General features: G+C 46.0%; 1 long non-coding RNA gene across 1 annotated transcript; it reads left to right on the top strand.

Annotated features, from left to right (window-relative positions):
* Positions 1-1,868: 1,868 nt before the first annotated feature.
* LOC119459457 (uncharacterized) lies at positions 1,869-13,085 on the top strand. Its single transcript, XR_005193614.2, has 2 exons — positions 1,869-2,042; positions 12,751-13,085. It is a non-coding gene; the product is annotated as an uncharacterized LOC119459457 (long non-coding RNA).
* The last annotated feature ends 5,229 nt before the right edge of the window (positions 13,086-18,314 follow it).

The following is an 18,314-nucleotide window of genomic DNA, read 5'->3' as shown; positions in this document are numbered from 1 at the left end:
CAAAGCCCATCCATGAATTTTTACCCCTGCATTTTCGCATTCGAACGAATGAATTAAATGTGACCCGGGACAAAATAGCGCTGTTACGTCTTTTCAGTAATTTCTGAAACGGGATACAGGCCCGCGTAAGAAATTCATTTTCTATTTGTTTTATGAAAAAGTTTCAATAAAATCCTAATAATTCGTTTTATGGCACAAATTGAACTTACATGATTGAAGTGAAGGCAGCCCGAAAACACAGGGAGAAAGGAGAAGAATGGGCACCACAAGCAGTTTGAAATAGAAGCCGGGCTGTAGTGAAGTTATGTTTGCTTCGCGGAAATCGAAACACCAGCAGAATTTTCAATATATTCGGCTTCAAAGTGTGGTACGAAATACATTGGCCTTCCATCTAAATGTGTCCAAAAATCACACATAAAGTTGTTTTGTACGATCGTAATTGCAATGCATTGCTAGCACATGTCGGGGCTAAATATCTTAGAAGTGGCAATATTCGGAGGGATTTGTCCTGCCAGCAAGACCTCGTTGTTCCTATAATTCAGTTACGGAATTGCAAGTCGCGTCGAAAATTAAAGCATATTAGAGGTAGTTATTTAGCCAATATTTTAATAGCCACTTGGACATAGCGATTTACTGTGCGCCTAATCTAACTGCCCATTCATGTATTCTGTTTAACCAATAATATTGCTGAATATAATCCACGCGAATAAAACAATTGTAGGAATTAACAAAAAAGTAGCAGTTTCACCCGGAATGCGAAGCATCCATTGCGATTGCAAATTAGTAGACAGCTATACCAAGTAAGGATGTTAGATTTATCAGCCATATAAACTTACAAACATTCGCTTACTGACTAAATTGACAAACACGATGTCACGCGCGCACAGGTAAATATGAACACATCTCGCTCGGTGAGCGCGGAAACACGTGTCAAAACGCTGGAGTGGGGAAGCGCGGCCGCAGCAACGAGCGAATTGACCTTTGTGCTGTCTCTCACTTCAACGCGAACTAAACGTCGAAAACAAAGCGCATACGAAGCTACCGGCACTGGGCGTGCTTTGGCCACATCGCAGATCGCTTTGAAGGTGAGGCCCGCGCGGGCCCGCACTTTGCCCACGTCGCAGATCACTCAGAAGGTGAGGCCCGCGCCGTAAGCAGCAACCGCTGCTACGGTTGCTGCGAAATATACGAAATTCACAATGTTGCGCCTGAATTTGAAATACAATATTTTTTACTTAGCCAATAAACAATGTTTCGCGCAAAGAGAAAGATTTGTTAGCAAAGAGAAAATATATGATAAACGCATGTGTCGCCTTACATGTAGCAAACACCACCTTGATATTGCTAGGCGACACTCTAGGACTGCTGGGTAAAGGCGAAATTGACTTAGTGTTAGAGAGACCCACTGGCGACAAAGAGCGAGGAGTTCCATCATTGTAAACGATATTGTTTCGCAGCGTAGAGGGTGGAGTCCAGCTCCTTCGCTTAATGACACACGGATACATGCTTACCAGGTCATTGACATCAAGGCTATCCGCCCCGACAATGTCACTTGGCCATTCAAGATTATTGAAGCGGAGGGTCACCGACCTTTTAGGTGGCGACGTCTTCTGAGCTGGAGGCAATACGAGAAACAACGTCCTGGCATCCGAGACCGCGCCAGCAGACTAGCTCCAGTTGGCCGACCAGCTATAGCTAGTCGAACTATGTGTTTTGTGATGTGGACCACCACTATAAAGTTTGTGCGCTGTAATTTGCAAGTTTATTCTGATACCACATGGTTATGATTTATTCGGATGACTCATTTTTGCAAATAGCGGGACTTTGCGCTAATGTCCCTACTGCATGTATTTGATTTACAGAACTAAAGGATCCAAAACTTGTCTGCAGCCACAAGCCGATATCAGCCTACTGTCTTGGCTTTAAGACTTATTGGTATTTTGACCAGAACAAGAACAACTGCTATCACTTCAAGGACTGGTGGTGTGGAAAAAATGCAAACGGATTTATATCTTACAGGGTCTGCATGGAGAGGTGCAGCTGTAAGTACCGAATATTACGGCATTTGCGAAATCGCAGATAGTTCTTGGTATTGACAACGGAGTTTTTCGATGTAATGACCAATTTCCTGAATCGCCTGTTTCTGCTCTCTGTGACGTTCGTTGTCTTCCAGTATAATAGTGGTAATCTTGCATGACATATACTTCTGATTACACACAGCTCGCTAGCGGTGTGTGTGAATTTCAAATGTAAATAACGAGACTATATGTACAGCCTTTGTCCGTAATGTTTCGAGACTGATTTATTTTCTTCTCTAGAAATGATTCTCCAAAACAAATGTTGGTGCGTGTGTGCAGCGCCATCTTTTCGGGATAACCTGAGCTATCTATGTCAATTGCTGTGTCAGCCGCTAGAGGGCACTACAAGGAGAAATATACGTTGGCGCTAGTCGTCTGCGCATTGTGCTGTGAGTGAATGTGGACAGATGGACGTCCACCTTGAACAGCGTGTAAACACAAAATTCTGTGTGAAGCTTGAAAACACAGCCACACAGACGTATGAGCTCCGTAGGGCCGGTTACGGCATCCAGACGTTATCGCGGGCGCGAGTTTTTGAGTGGCACAAGAGGTTCGTTTTGGGGAGCACGTCGGTGGAACACGACTCAAGGCAGGGGCGCCCTGCAACCTCACGGAATGAAAACAACGTGGCTCGGATCAGGGAGATCATACAGCAAGACCGCACCATTACAGTCCGCATGCTATCGGATGCTCTCGACATTAGTAATACAACATTCCACCAAATTTTGCGTGAGAACTTGGGGGAAACGAAAGCTGAATGCAAGACTTGCACTGCACTCCCTCACCCAGGACCAGAAGGATACGCAGGCATCAGTGAGCACTGATTTGCTCTCCGAGGCAGAGATGGATGCTGCATTCGTCTACAGCATCATTGCTGAAGACGAAACATGGTCAATACGATCGTCAAACAAAGAGGCAGAGCGCCGAATGACGGTCCACAATATCTACGGCGTCGAGAAAGGTGCGGCGACAGAAGACCAAACAGAAGATGACGCTGATGGTTTTTTTTCGGTTCCAGAGGTGTCATAGACCACGAGTTCGACCCACAAGGGCAGACACTGAATCAGGAGTTTTATATCCACGTGCCCCAACCCATGCGCAATGCACTGCGACGCCGTTGCCCGGACATATGGGCAACTGGACAATGGAGCCTTCTCCACGATAACCCAAGGCCGCATACGGCTCTCAGCGTGACAAAATTTCTCGTCTCGCCATGCACAGCATTAATGTACTTCCCCATCCGCAATACTCGCCTGGCCTCTTCCCATTCGATTTTTTCCTGTTTGCTCGTGTGAAGAGAGCCCTAAAAGGTCGCTGGATGGGGATCGTGGAGGCCATTCTAGAAGCCACGACAAAGGAGCTGACAGCCCTGCCAAAAGAAGCGTTTCCCGACTGTTTCCAAGACCTCAAGAAACGTTGGAAGCTGTGTATAGACTGCAAGGGAGACTATTTTGAAGGGGTGCTGCACAAATCATTTCAACGTTAAACGCATTTTTTTAATGGAATCAGTCTCGGAACATTACGGACAAAGGTTGTACAATAGAGGCACTGCGTAATCAAGGTGTACAGGATGCATACGTGAATATCTTGGGAAATATCTACAAAGATTTCGATAGTTATATTGGTTCTCTACAAGAAAAGTAGAAAGTTACCTAACAAGAAAGGCGTCAGGCAAGGATGCACAATCTCTCCAATGCACTCATTCTTAGAAGTATTCAAGCCCTTAGATTGAGAAAGCTCAGTAGTGAGGATCAAAGGCGGATATATCAGCACCTTCGCTTTGCAGGTGACATTGTCCTGTTCACCGACAATAGCGACAAATTACAACAAATAATTGAGGACCTTAACCAAGAAAGTGTAAGAGTGGGGATGAAGTTTAATATTAAAAAGACAAAAAGAATGCTCGATAGCCTGGCAAGGGAAAAAGAATTATGGATCGCCAGTCAGCCTCTAGAGTCTGTAAAGGAGTACGTTTATCTAGGTCAATTACTCCCAGAGGACCCTGCTCTTGAGACGGAAATTTACAGAAGAATAAAAATGTAGTGGACTGCATACGGTTGGCATTGCCAAATCCTGACTGGGAGCTTACCACTGTCGTTGAAAAGTGTACAATCATTGCTTTCTACCGGTGATAACATATGGGACAGAGACTCGGAAGTTAACACGGAAGCTCGAGAACAAGTTAAGGACTGCAGAAAGAGCGATGTAACGAAAAATGTTAGGCCTAATGTTAAGAGACAGGAAGAGAACGGTATTGATCAGAGAGCAAATGGGGATAGCCGATATTCTAGTTGACATTAGGAGAAAAAAAATGGAGCTGGGCAGGCCATGTAATGCGTAGGATGGATAACCGGTGGACCATTCGAGTTACAGAATGGATACCAAGAGAAGGGAAGCGCAGTCGAGGACTGCAAAAAAACTAGGTGGGGTGATGAAATTAGGAAATATGCAGGCCCAAGTTGGAATCAGCTAGCGCAAGACAGGGGTAATTGGAGATCGCAGGGAGAGGCCTTCGTCCTGCAGTTGACATAAAAATAGTCTGATGATGATGATGATGCACAATAGCTCCAGCATATACATTTACATCACAGACACATAAAAGTGAAAGTTGTTGACCTTTGGCAATATCTTAACTAACCAGCCCTCAAATGTTCAATAAGACATCATCTGTAACAACCATTGATAGTCATGTAGGTCTGAGAGAAGTCTCAGAAGCATTTACAAATTTTAATGCATTTAAAATGCCTGATGAATTCTAGTCTCAATATTGATAGGGCATACTCCAACTGCTCGTGCACTCTTACCTAAAAATGATTATGACACATTGTAAAAGAGAGAGTGCGAAGTAAGCTAACATGCAAGCCGATTCTCGCTGATAATGACGGGGCTGTTAACATTTTAATTCCTTACCTTATGTAAAATCTGTTGTATTTTAAGCGGAACACTAATTCGACATGTGACCCGTGCCCAATTCGGCCCAAACTTTATCTTCCATTCCATATTCTCGGTTGTCTCATAATTTCGGTGAATAAGTCGTCTAGCGAAGCACACTGGCGAGACGATAACTGATTACCTAACGAAACATACATCTCACTCTGATAGTGTACACCAGTTAGCACTTCGGGCCTCTTCAATTCTAAGTTCAAACAACTTAAGTGGACTCTCAATCTCTATTACCATTTGAGATAAATCAGTTTGCCGTGAAGGGCCGAATTAATAAAAGCAAGACTCGCTGATGACTTAAAATGTTTTGTTGCTTGTAATTTTTTAGAGTCCTCGAAATCGATGTTACAAATGCTAAGTCACTAGAATTTGTTGCTTTCTTTTGTATATATTAGCGTATTATTGCGATAGCCATTATATGAACACTCCACACGCATTTATGCCGTAGTCTTCGCCGTCGTCGTGAGGTTCCGTATAAAGTCCGAGGACAATAAAATCGTCGCCGGGCGCCATATGCTGTATGTGCGAGTGGAAGCGCGCGAAGGATGCGCGCTTTCACGGAGAGCGAGCACAAGGCGGAGAGCAAAGGCGACTTCTTCCGCCGTGCGAAAGGCCGTGCGGGGATGCGAGGGAGGGGCGACGCTGTGCTGTGGCACCAACTGCGTAACTTGCGATCGGGAGCAAAGAGAACTGGAGACTAAATTTTGCACTCAAAAGGAGGAAAGCGGGAAGGCAGCGCGGGAGAGAGGGGGTGCTGCTTCTGCACCGCGAGCAACTGCGCACCTGTACTTTGCGCGGCTGCGGGCGGTCGTGCGCTCCGTATCTTGAAAGCGATTAGCACATGGCTGCTACCTTTGTATGCGCTGTACATTGGGCGCTCAGTTTCCGTTGAAGCGACCGACCGCACGAACCTTCGTTCGCTGCTGCGACCGCGCTTGCTCACGCCAGTGTTTTCACACTGGTTGTCTGCGGTCCAAGTCCAAGCGAAGCTGTCCAAGTTTATACAGCCGATAAAAGAACAATCCGTACTCCGTATAACTCTCTACTAATTTGCTATCGCAATTGATGCTTTCGGGCTAAACTGCGACTTTTTTGTATCATTTTAAAATTTATTTAATACATTTTTATCTCAAAGCCGTTTACGTCAATGTCATTAGGAAAGGTGATAACAAAATCTGGTCCCGTAGCTCGAACAACGCACGTGAACCCAGGTGGCAGGCCTTTATTTGCGCAAGTGTGTGAGAAACAGTGCAGAAAATTTACAATCTGCTGCAATCTGGTCATCACGTGGTGCTCATTATTGCAGCATGAGGTGCTACGAGGTCACCTTTTCAGTTACCAAGTTTTTTATCTAATGAGCAATTACCTGACTTTCGTCCACTATCAACGCCTTAATCACGAGTAGACTATTGCAAGAAAATGTCTGCTATATCTGTACCGATATTCAGGGATTATTTGTGGGTTGCGACACCACGGACCCGAGCACATGGGGGTCGGACCCTCCCACGCTTAACCAGCGTGGCTTAGCCGTGTCCGGGGAAAAGGGGATCCTGGGGGTTGAGCCAATGCTGAGTGCTTGGACCTTTATGGCCCCTCGGTGGAGGCAACACACCTCTTTGGCCTCCGCTTCACGTAGACGGCACCCCCGGACTGACCCACCCGGGGGAAAACGGTAGTTGCCTTTTCCTGTCTCTCTCTCTCCAATCTTCGCCTATCCCTCTCACCTTCAATCTTTCCTGTCTTCTTCTCTCTTCCATTTACTTCCAACATTCCTGGCAGCAAGGGTTAACCTTGTGTGTTATGATCTACCTTGATTATAACATATGCGGTTATAGTAACAATGTACAGTTGGCATGGCAGTGCTTGCTTCATAACAATCTCTGCCGTGTCCCCTCGTTGGGCTCGGTGGTGGGTGACTGGCATTGATACCGAACAAACAACTCATTCCATGGGACCCTCGAAACCCTTCTCACCTGATCGTCCCCCAAAAAGGGGGCGCACCGATGCAACCTTTGAATTCTTTTTGAAGAAACGAGACACATTCCCAAAGTATCATGTGATTCACTGTGAAAGCACTGATAAAAAAGCAACAAACATTTCACCCTTCTTGGTGTCAAAATGTCTCACGGAGGTAATTGGAAGTGGCTACAAAGCCACCAAGATGGCAACTGGGGACCTTCTCATTGAAGTAAAAGACAAGATGCAGTGCGAGAAACTAACAAACCTGGTGGCATTTGGCGATAAAACCATATCTGTTAGTCCACACCGAACAATGAACACCGTCAAGGGTGTGGTTTCAGACGACGACCTCATGGATTTGACTGATGAAGAACTCCTGAATGGATGGAAAGAAGAAAATGTTATAAATGTACAACGCATAAAAATCAGGCGCGATAACAAAGAACTACCAACCAAACACATAGTACTTACTTTTGGCTCTAGCACACTCCCGGATGCAATCGAAACAGGCTACCTCAAACTGCGTGTTAGACCCTACATCCCAAATCCACGACGCTGCTACAAGTGTCAGAGGTTTGGTCATGCCTCTCAAAGCTGCCGAGGACGACTAACTTGTGCGAAATGTGCTACAAAAGATCACTCTGCTGATGACTGTACTGCTGAGGCCCATTGCGCGAACTGCGATGGCAGCCACCCTGCATATTCCAGATCTTGCGTAGCCTGGAAGAAAGAAAAGGAGATCATTACTATCAAAGTCAAAGAAAATATCAGTTTCCGGGAAGCACGACAGCGTCTTTCACCTGCATTTTCGATGAAAACTTCTTTTGCCGAAGTGGTGCAACAGGGGGCAGCACCACGACGGACCCCGGCGGTCGCCCAAGGCACGCGCAGCGTATTGAGGCGACTTCCACCCGCCCCCATGGTGGGAGCAGCTGAGGCTGCCCTGCCTCCCTCGAAATCGGCCACACCAGAGGCCTCTACTAGCGCTGGCAGCAGCCATCGCAGCTCAGAGGCTAAGGAGGTTCCATCGGCCTCCGGGCTGGTGAGGCCACAGCCTTCGTCCCTCGAGGCGAAGGCTACACGACGTACACATCGCTCGTTAGAGCGAGTGTCCAGCGCTTCACAAGAGGCTATGGACACTACCCCAAGCAAGGTGGTGCAACCAGCACCTAAAGAGCGGCCAAATTCTTTGGACCGCTCTAGAAAAGACAAAACCAAAATTACAGGGCCGCAAACGGCTCTGTAATCTAAGGCAACACTTCCTTTTTGTCCACACAGCACCAATTTACTTTCATTATGGATACACAAATCATTCAATGGAACGTCAGAGGCCTTATTAGGAACCTCGACGATGTCCAAGAACTTCTTTACCAACACAATCCAAAAGTGCTGTGTGTACAGGAAACGCACTTAAAATCGAAACATACAAATTTTCTCCGACAGTATGTTACGTTTCGTAAAGATCGCGATGATGCTCTCGCATCATCAGGCGGTGTTGCCATTGTAATTCACAAAAGCATAGCATGTCAACGTCTGCAGCTACAAACGCCTCTTGAAGCAGTGGCAGTTCGACTTGTCCTTCTGAACAAACTCATCACCATTTGCTCGCTTTACATACCCCCACATTACCACTTACACAAACATGAATTTCAGTCCTTTATAGACGAATTGCCAGAACCTTATCTTGTTCTTGGCGATTTCAATGCACACAGCAGTCTGTGGGGCGACTCTCGTATCGATGCGCGAGGCCGTCTTGTTGAACAATTTCTTTTTTCCTCTGGTGCGTGTCTCCTGAATAAGAAGGAACCTACATTTTACTGTATCGCAAATAGAACCTTTTCTTCTATTGATCTTAGCATAGCTTCCCCGTCTCTATTTTCAGAACTTGAATGGGAAGTTATAAAAAACCCTTACGGGAGCGACCATTTCCCAGTACTGCTGAGAGCAACAAGACAATATGAGTCACCACCACATGCCCCCCGGTGGAAGGTTGATGCAGCGGTCTGGGATAAATTCCAAACTCTTACCAGTAAATTCTCGTGGGCTGACATTTCATCGCTCGGAATTGATGGTGCCGTCGAGTATTTTACTAAATTCATAATTGATGCAGCCTCTAAGTGTATTCCCCAAACAAGTGGACTTTCTAGCAAACGTCGTGTTCCGTGGTGGAATGAACAATGCCGGAATGCACGTAGGCAGCAGAACAAAGCATGGAGGCAGCTTCGCGATTATCCTACTGCTGAAAACCTTGTAAATTTCAAGAAAATCAAGTCCCAAGGTAGGAGAACACGCAGACAAGCCAGGAGAGACAGCTGGAAAACATTTTTATCAAGTATCAACTCGTACACGGATGAGGCCAAGGTTTGGAGCAGGGTCAATAGAGTAAGAGGACGACAAACACATCCACCTCCCCTGGTACACACGCAGGGAGACAGCCTTGAGGACCAAGCGAACCATCTGGGTGCACATTTTCAACATGTGTCCAGTTCCTCACACTATTCACCAGCATTTATAAGATATAAAACAGCTATAGAAAAACAAAAAATAGACCGAAAGAGCACTGGGAACGAGCCATATAACCTACCTTTCTCCCTAGCAGAGCTGCATGCATCACTCACCTGTTGCAAGCAATCTGCCCCAGGCCCTGACCGTATACTATATGACATGTTGAAAAACCTACCCTCTGAAACGAAGAAAACCCTTCTCTGTCTCTATAATTCTATATGGACCTCCGGCGAGATCCCCTCTGCCTGGAAAGAGGCCATAGTGATCCCCATCCTGAAGCAGGGCAAGGATCCATCGTCCGTATCGAGTTACAGGCCCATAGCTCTAACAAGCTGCCTCTGCAAGGTCTTCGAGAAGATGATAAACCGCCGTCTGATACATTTCCTAGAATCAAACAAGCTCCTTGACCCATACCAGTGCGGTTTTCGCGAAGGTCGATCCACCACTGACCATCTGATACGTATTGAGGCACAGATACGTGAAGCTTTTGTTCACAAACAATTCTTTTTATCTGTGTTCCTAGACATGGAAAAGGCCTACGACACCACATGGCGGTTTGGTATATTGAGAGACCTTTCCCACTTTGGTATACGTGGTAATATGTTAAATGTCATTGAAAGTTACCTGCTGAATCGCACATTCCGTGTTCGGGTTGGCAGCGCTTTATCACGACCTTTTGTGCAGGAAACTGGAGTCCCACAGGGTGGGGTGCTCAGTTGCACTCTCTTCATTATAAAAATGAATTCCTTGCGCCTATACATCCCACGCAACATGTTTTATTCAACGTACGTCGATGATGTACAGATTGGATTTAAATCATGCAACCTTGCAATCTGTGAGCGGCAGGTTCAGCTTGGTCTCAACAGGGTGGCTAAATGGGCAGACGAGAATGGGTTCTGCCTAAATCCACAAAAGAGCACCTGCGTCCTTTTTTCTCGAAAGAGAGGACTGTACCCTGACCCCGACATTGACCTGCAAGGACAGAGTCTACCTGTAAAAACGGAACACAAATTCTTAGGCATAATTCTTGACACAAAGCTAACATTCATACCACACCTAAAACATCTAAAAAACAAATGCATGAAAACAATGAATATTTTAAAAGTGTTGTCACGCACTACATGGGGTAGTGACAGAAAGTGTCTGTTAAATTTGTATAAAAGCCTCATACGAACACGCCTAGACTACGGGACCATAATTTATCAGTCAGCCACCCCAACCGCGTTGAAGATGCTGGACCCCATCCACCATCTAGGTATTCGATTGTCTACAGGTGCCTTTAGGACAAGCCCTGTGGAAAGCCTTTACGTGGAATCCAATGAGTGGTCCCTCCACTTGCAGAGGACCTACACAGCTTTCATGTATTTTCTTAGAGTGAATGCAAACAGTGAACATCCCTCATATTCCACCGTAAATGATTTGTCCAGCTCCCACCTCTTTCATAACCGACCTGCAGTAAGAAAGCCCTTCTCGTTGCGTGTGAGAAGTCTGGCTGAGGAAATGGATGTCCCACTCTTTGAACATCGTCTAATGACACCCACTATACAGGTCTCACCGTGGCAGTGGCAGATTGTCGACTGTGATTTGTCATTTTTACATGTTACGAAGCACGCCCCGGTTGCACACATTCGAATGCATTTCCTCGAACTGCAGCATAAATACTCCTGTCCGGAATTTTACACCGATGCATCAAAGTCTCATGCTGGCGTCTCTTATGCAGCGGTTGGCCCATCATTTTCAGATGCCGACGCCCTGCACCCACAAACGAGCATTTTTACAGCAGAGGCTTATGCAATACTGTCGGCTCTTAAACATATTAAGGACTCTAAAATACGCAAAGCAATCATTTACACAGACTCGCTGAGCGTAGTAAAAGCTTTAAAATCTCTTAAAAGGCACAAAAATCCCGTAATAGTATCGCTTTATTCATTCATATGTAGTATTTATGCGTCTGGGCAGCATGTTGTGGTGTGCTGGGTGCCAGGACACCGAGACATCGAGGGAAATGTACTGGCAGACCAGCTTGCCACATCCATCGAGGCAAAAGCTGGCAACACATCTATGCCCGTCACTGTTCATGATATGAAGCCATATCTACGCAAGAGACTTCGGGTCCATTGGCAGAGTTTGTGGGACGGCCAGACTCATAACAAGCTCCATTTAATTAAGCCCCATTTAGGAAACTGGCCATCAACCACGAAATCTAGAAGAAATGATGTCCTATTCTGTAGGCTCAGAATAGGACACACTTACAGCACGCATAATTACCTGCTGTCTGGAGGCGAACCACCAACCTGTACTAGATGCGGGGAAGCACTTACTGTACTTCACATCCTAGTACAGTGTCCATTAATAGAACCTGAAAGAAAAAAGCACTTTGTTCAAGCCTATAAAGAGAATATACCCCTTCACCCAGCTATGTTTTTACATGATGACCCGATATTTCCGCACGATTCAGTTTTAGCCTTTTTAAACGACCTCGACATTTTGCAAGTTTTTCGCCCGAGAGATTCGTAGTGGCATCCTCTTTCAGAGGACGCCGCTGCGACAGCATATTTGAAATGCACTCTCCTCCAGGCCCTTGCTTCTAAGGGTCCCTGTGAGGCAGTAGTGCCTTGTATCCCTTGCAACTTTTTTATACTATATTATATTCATTGCGCCTCTATCACGTCATTGTCATGATCTTAGTATTTTGTCTTTTACGCACCTTTAGTGCGCAGGATTTTAGGCCCCTTTACAGCCACCCTACACCTATCCACTGTCACTGATCATACCATTGCTCACTCAGTACACCACGTCTTGGCGCTCTTTGGCCATAGCTGGCCCTTGCGCCACAAAACAACATATATCATCATCATCATTCAGGGATTATTTTTCAGCAGTCCTATACCTCAGGTAAGGACCACTACGGCAAAAGGGTCGAGCAGTCAGAGCTGCAAAGAAAGTTCCATGTCTCGTATTGTTTCTGCTTGAGCGCCGCTTCAATTTCTTTATTTCAAAGAATCCAACATCTGTTGATGTTGACACACCTTCTCAGTATCTTTGTATTTGTTTTCGTACTCTTCCAATATAATTGCAATGACAGGAGTATCTGAGATATAGTACGCCGAAAACGTGTTTATTCCATTGCCTTCCACTATTACTCCGGAAGAGGCGGAGGTGATAACAACGTAATGCTCGTTATTATTAAGACATGCAACGTCACTTGTAGTTTCTGTTTTTTGAATGCGCTGGCATACTAACTTTTCCATTCTCTCAACTACAGATACACGAGTACCATGGAAATGTCAACAATGCAAAGAAAAAGCGCCGCAGCCACCGGACCAGAAGAAACAAGAAGTAAAAGGGCGCAAATAAAAGCAACCTGTTCACGCTCAAGGAAATTTTCAATTGATAAAAAAAATTAAATTCGCTCTAGACAGTGTAAGTCCTCTAATATATCGAAATTTGGTAATGGAACAACACGCCAGTGTAGGATATGGCAGTAACTACGGCTTAGGCACGCTTTATGGAAAGACAAAGCGCGAACACCAGCAAGAACATGAAAAAATAAAATTTGATCGCTACGTTCTCTATAATAATAAATAATAGTAAAGCTTGCATCTAAAACAAACTCAGCTGCTTGCTTGTACATAGCCTCATATATAAACTCAGTCAACGACACGTTATCAAGGTACTATTAAGAGTAAAAAAGTGTAGTAGGTATTAGACAAGATCTGAAGATTACATATCATAGGATTGATTAGGCCCAGTCAGTTAATTCTTCTAAGTTATACATTAGATAGGTACTTAGCGCATTCATCATATCGCTGTGGCTTGAACAAATTAGAAATGCTTGAAAGACAAAGCTTCGCTTACTGCATTAGCTCAATCTTTGTTAGCTGTCTCAAATTATCATATGAAAAGATAAAACCGTAACTGAATATCTAATGGAGTCGACAATAGACATGCAAATGAAAAGGTGCACGTACTCTATATTTAAAACGCGTAGGTGTTTCTATGCTTACCCAACGAGAAAACTGTCCGTGCGTCCGTCCGTCCGTCCGCCCCGTAAAATGATCGCTTACAAGATATGGGCCCGCGGAGTAGCGAAAACACGGCGCGTGGAGCTATCAGCAGTCGGCACTCTCCGTCCGCTTCGCGGATTGGTTTCAAGATACGCTCCGCGCGGCCGTGCCAGAGTACGCTTGATCGGTCAGTGCCACTGCCGGAGTCCTTTGATCACAGTTCATAATGGTTCGACAAGGACAGAACAGGTGCTAAAGAGTGATAACAGCTTTTGGTTATCGGAACGTCATCGGCGCACCTGACGCCACCGCCTGCAGTACTTTGCTTGCGCACCACTTCATGCCGCCGCAGCGCTGTCGTTTGTACTGGCCGGATCAAGTGTGATAACAGTGATAATGACACCGGGCTGCGTGGAGATGAGCAAGTGGTACAATGCTTACACATTCTTAGGCAACTCCCTGAGTAGTTTCTGCGTGTTTTTTTTTTTTTTTTTTGTAAATGGATATCACAAACTTGGTCACTGTCACAAGTATGTAGAAATTCATGTTCAAGAAAGTAAATAAAAAAATGTGGTTGATCCCTCTTATATAGGAATCGGTATAGAACACGAAAGTGAAACGTGTCTTCACAGAAGTAGTGTAATGTTTATTGCACATTGATATATAATGTCTATTGGTGTTTTGTGGCTAAAGCGCCCTTAGGCGTTGATGCACCCACGCTGACGCCTGGTGGCACGTCTCCTTCATCACGACTACCAACGTCGATGACCATGAGCAACCGTCGTGCATATGGAAGCTGCACTACGCTGCACACGCTAGCACAACGCGAAAGACGAAGCACGTAACTGACACACTAATACAACGCGCAAGACAAAGCACGTAACTGAATCGTCACCGAGTCAAATCAGCGCGTACAGCGCGTCGTAATTGCCGCCTCCGCGATCAACTTCAGAAACATTTTCAGAGCTAATTGCGGAGGCCACGCTCCGCTGTGCTGAGTACGGTGAACGCCACCTAGGTGGCGTTGGTAGTGCTTCTTGATGCCAGCGTCCCTTCGAATGCTGGCATCGAGGCGTCGTAGTGCTGAGACCACCGAAGCGTTCACTGTCGGTGCGCGTTAGTGTCATAATGCAGTACTTCTCTTTTCTGCTCGTAGGCGGCGGCACCGCCCCGAGCAAGAGCGCGGGTACACGGAGGAGTGTTAGATATATAAGGCGCGTCTGTGTAGCTCTCTGCAAATGCGTTTGTGGCGCATTGGGTTAAACGCTCGGCGATCTGTCGTCGCGGACCGAGAGGTCGTGGGTTCGATTTCCAAATTTTGCATGTTTGTGGAACTTTTTCTTCTGGTTTCTTTCTTTGTATTATGTTCGTGTACATTGTAAGAACGTCATTCCGTATTTCCGTATGACGTATTTCCGTGACGGAAATACGTCAGTGAAGTCTTGGTGGACCCCGGCATAAAACACTTTCGTGTTAAAATAACATGGCGGACAATTTTCATTTCTTGTTTAGGAAGCACCTAACAGTTTTTTTAAAAGAGCTGCATCCTCTACAATGTGTGGGGATGCGCGACTCTCACGCGTCCCCTGATGTTGTTTTCCCCGCATGTCTCCTGTAGTCCGGCTTCTCTGCGTGGCTAAGCCTGGCGGTGGTTGAGGCGCGTTGCGAGAGATGGTGCTAGTGTCGCGATGCTAACGCCACCGAACGGCGGGGTCACTTGGGAGAAAAAGGTCGGAGGCGCTCTCTTTTTGGGTTGGGATCGGCGGCCAAGACGCACGAACGCTTCGCGCGTGCGCCGGCCCGCTTCGCGCGACCGTCGCGCGAGGCTTAGAGCAGGACACCGGTATGGACGAACACGGATCGTTCGAGCGCGCCACCGTTCGCGTGACTGTACACGTGAACGACTAGGCGATGGTGTCATAGCATGGCGCGAACGTATTCGCTCGTTATCGGGTCGCGGTGAGTCGGACTTCCTTGATTTGTCGCGCGCCCGTGTGAATGTTCTATTGGTTGTAATTCGGATAGCGTGCATTAGTTTATGAAAGGTGCAATAAATGCCCTTTTGATTGTTTGCACTACTGTGTTGTCGTTCCTTTGTCCCAAGAGCACATGTGTGAGACCCAACAAATGTTAATGAGCTAACTACCATCAATCGAGATGGTAGACATAATACGCACGCCCTGCAAACGTATCATGTTTTGATTTCCAACTGTGGCAATTCATTCAGCCTATGCATGTGTAAGACAGGCGCTTTACCAATACACGAGCACACCGCGGCGCCAACTAGGTATTTTTCAACGTATCAGGCAAAGCAAGGCAGCCGCTATGCAGCACTGGCACCAAGTGCTGCACAACTCCTTACAGGTTTTTCAAGGATAGCCAACGTTTCTTGCTCACCAAAGGAAGAAAGTGTTAGTGACCAGAGCCCAGTGTCTACAAATTATCTCAGACGCAGTGCCACGTGCATCTGACTCAAAAGCAACTGTACATATTATCATCATTGTAATCATCATCAGTCCAGTTTTATGTCCATTGAAGTTCGATCGCGATCTCCAATTACCCCGGTATTGCGCTAGCTGATTCCAATTTACACCTGAAAAATTCCTAAATTCATCACCCCGCCTAGTTTTCTGCCTTCCTCGACTGCGCTACCCTGCGACAGATAGGGAAAGAGAAGTGTGGATCAGAGAGCAAACGGTGATATCCGATACTCTAATTGACATTAGGAGAAAGAAATGGAGCTGCGCAGGCCATGTAATACCAAGGGTGGATAACCGTTGGACCATTAGAGTTAAAGAACGGGTGCATCTTAAGATGCACCCGTTCTGTAACTAATAACCACGAGTTCTAATAGGATATAATTATATCCTATTAGAACTCGTGGGCCGCCATAATATCAGTGAGCAGTTTCCTCATTCTCTTCGAGGAGACCTACTTTTGTGGCATGACTTAATTTTTCCCTCGCTTAGACACTGTCGTCACGATGGTGCTAATGACAACCCTATTGCATTTTCTAGGGAAATAATTTGTTGTGCATTCATCCTAACAAAACCGTTCCATATCTTATTTTAGCACATTTACATGAAAGTTACCTGTTCTCTGTGATGTAGCCTCCGTTCTCTCGCTGTACCAAAATGATACCGTTGTTTGCCAGCGGGTACTGCTATAATTTTGCCCAACTTGCCTTAAAGGAACACGGCAGGCTCTCTGGCTAACGACGTGCTATGTTTCGGGTACAAAGGACCGTACGTCTAACTAGGGCAACAAAATACTTTGTAATGCCGCTTGTAAAAACAAATTTACCCCCAGTTTCTTGCTGAGGCAGTCTCATGCTATAACGCCCTCTTTCTTTTTTAAAGTGAACTGCACTGTAAGCTGCACCACTGCACCCACGTTATATTCGCCGTGTTCGACAGGCTAGGCGGTGATTCATTTTTTTCAGTAAGAACATGACATCGCGGCCAACCTTCGGGGCTCATAACGGAAGCACAGTGGATCCCCACTCTTATTTTACCAGATGGGGACACTACCTTTGGGTGGCGAAATGTATTATATTTTAATTCAGTGAAAAGCGCTGAAGTGCGAGGATGACTCAATAATTTTACCCAATAGTCCCCGCGTGTTGTCCTGCATAGAGAAGCAAAGAAAAAGTGACAGGGTTGTCGCGAGCGTCAAGGACTTCAGCGAAACCTACAGCGCTGAACTCATGCAAAACAATACGTTGCTGGGCAATGTTAGTTGAAGTGGGGGGGGGGGGGGGGGGAGCAAACAATCCAGTAGAAGCGAGTAGGAAGGGACAAAGAAGGTGTTAAATGCGACTAATTTATTACTATGCTCTCTACGAACTCATTCATTGCAGGAAGCTCTCACAGCTGCTGCGAGCTTGTCAAGCGCAAGACGTTCTTTGCGAGGGGCCCGTTGGCACCTTTGCCCACTAAATAATTGCGAGTTGTGGCGTTCGAAATATATGCTCAGTGCCTCGATGCTCGTAGAACACAACTTAGAAGCACAACCAATTAACAAGCAGCAAAGCAGCTGAGCTTGTCTCGCTGCCAACAGAAAGCCGACTTGAGGATAATGCAGTCGGCCGTCATCAACAAAGTTGTAAGCGAAAGAACAAATGAAGTATTATACCATACTCAGCTTCAATCTCCTGACTCATGCCGTAGTGAAAGAGAGCATTGCCTGTAATTCAGTCGTACATAATAAACCTCCATAGTCCAGGAGAGTTATTTATTGGGCTAGTTAGTTTAACATCTTGCAAAGGGGGTAATAGAGATCATACAGTGGAAGACGCTCACTTGCAACTGAGTTTATTTCAGAAAACTTCCACCATGAAACCCAACGCGCTTGTTCTTCCTCAAAACAAGATGGACTGTCACGTGATACAAGAGTTTGCGAAACCAGATACATTCCGCCATCGAGAACTTGGGGGATGCTTAAGCTTCGCCTTTAGGAATGGAACACGATAGCATTAAATGATCCCTGACTGCATCTCGCGCTTCCGGGCAACTGCACCTTATGTAACTGAAGTTTACCTGGGAACGCTGGAGGCAATCGGCTACGCACGAAGGCGAGCTTTCTGGTTCTTTTTTTCCTGCACGGTTAGCACCATCGCTGCCGTGGAAGTGCGTAGACGAGCGCCATTTGGATGGTGTTGCAAGGAACCATGCGGGGCGGGGCCACCCTCTATACAGACCTCAAACGGCAGCTGGAAAAGAGGCTTGTTTGATTTTCCACATAACAGCATTATGTTTTCTCGTATATTTAAATTACAGTCCGACGATATCATGCCTGTTGGCTGTGTGTAAGTCGTACTTTA

The sequence above is a fragment of the Dermacentor silvarum genome, chromosome 7 (genome assembly GCF_013339745.2).
Source record: "Dermacentor silvarum isolate Dsil-2018 chromosome 7, BIME_Dsil_1.4, whole genome shotgun sequence".
NCBI classification, from domain to species: Eukaryota; Metazoa; Arthropoda; class Arachnida; order Ixodida; family Ixodidae; genus Dermacentor; species Dermacentor silvarum.
The sequence above is the reverse complement of the archived record's forward strand: the minus strand, read 5'-3'. Positions and strand labels throughout refer to the sequence as shown.